Here is a 1,245-nt window from a genome sequence, read left to right as displayed (position 1 = left end):
AGCTTAAACACATATGGCAATTCAAAGCATTTTTAAATTCAGTCCAGGTCCTTTATTAGCACCCATATAAAACCAGACCTGCATGCCGATTCTTTGTTCTCAAACCTGTGTGCAGCAGATTCTTTCTAGATTCCATAGTTAAGGAGGGAAACATGACTCAGACTTCAAGAAAGTCAGAACCTGCCTGCTGATTTATTTAGCGGCATCAGACTGTGAGGCACAGATATTAACAAAAATCCTTATGAGAAGAAAAGCAGATGAAGCCTTTGACTTTTATCCCAATTCTTGTTTAAGAAAACAACAGAAAATATAGAGAAACTCCTAATTACAAAAAACACAATGTCAAAGTATAGCCCCAAAGTCTTTATTGAAGACACGGGTGGGCAGGGGGAGAGAAAAAAAAAAAAAAAAAGCACTTGTGAAATTCAAATGGTTAGGTGAAAATTCCAGTTCTCAACTCCAGGATGAGTCCCTTCTTGACATTTGGGATCAGTTAAACTAGTAAACACACCAAAATGCATTTGCCCTTTGCAGCATGTTCTGCCAGTGATAGCAGAGAAGGCGAAGAGCACCAAGGGATTAATCAGAGACAGACATAATTAAAACCAGAAGGGATAAAATGGCCCATAGGTCAAAGGGAATTAAAATTTGAGCACAATATAAAGGGGGGGGATTGCAATGAGCTCTGTTGGGACATTTAACTACCACGGGTTTCGGCTGACCTCTTCAGTGTGCAAACCCTGGAAGAAAGGTTTGTAAATGAAGGCCGCACTAGGGACATGCCCTTCAGTCAGGCAGCCTGTGGTCAAAAGCCTTCACTGACTTCATTCTTTCTTAACCTCCAAAACAACCAATTTCCTGGAAAAAAAAAAGGATGTGTGTTTCTGTATTTACTTCTATATTTGTTCTTCGTAGCACTTTATAAACTTGACTGCATGCCCTGTTGATTATTTCAATTCAGTCTTCTTTGCAGCATTCCCATGAGATAAGCACTCCCTGTGCCCATTATACAAATGATAAGGACAGGATTGCAGAAGTCATTCTTCTAGACTGTGTGGTTGAGAATGGTGCAGCCGGTAATGGATCCTGGAGTCAGGGAGGGTTGTGTGTATCTGAGTGCTGCCCTCAGAAGCCTGCTTTCCTCTCCATGCAGTTTCCTAAGCATTGCCTATTTTCAAGAACCTCTGTAGATGGCCAACTCTGCACAGTCCAGAAGGCATTTTGGGAAATCAATGAAATATTGGT

This window comes from Callospermophilus lateralis, chromosome 15 (assembly GCF_048772815.1).
Source record: "Callospermophilus lateralis isolate mCalLat2 chromosome 15, mCalLat2.hap1, whole genome shotgun sequence".
Lineage (NCBI taxonomy): Eukaryota > Metazoa > Chordata > Mammalia > Rodentia > Sciuridae > Callospermophilus > Callospermophilus lateralis.
The sequence above is the reverse complement of the archived record's forward strand: the minus strand, read 5'-3'. Positions refer to the sequence as shown.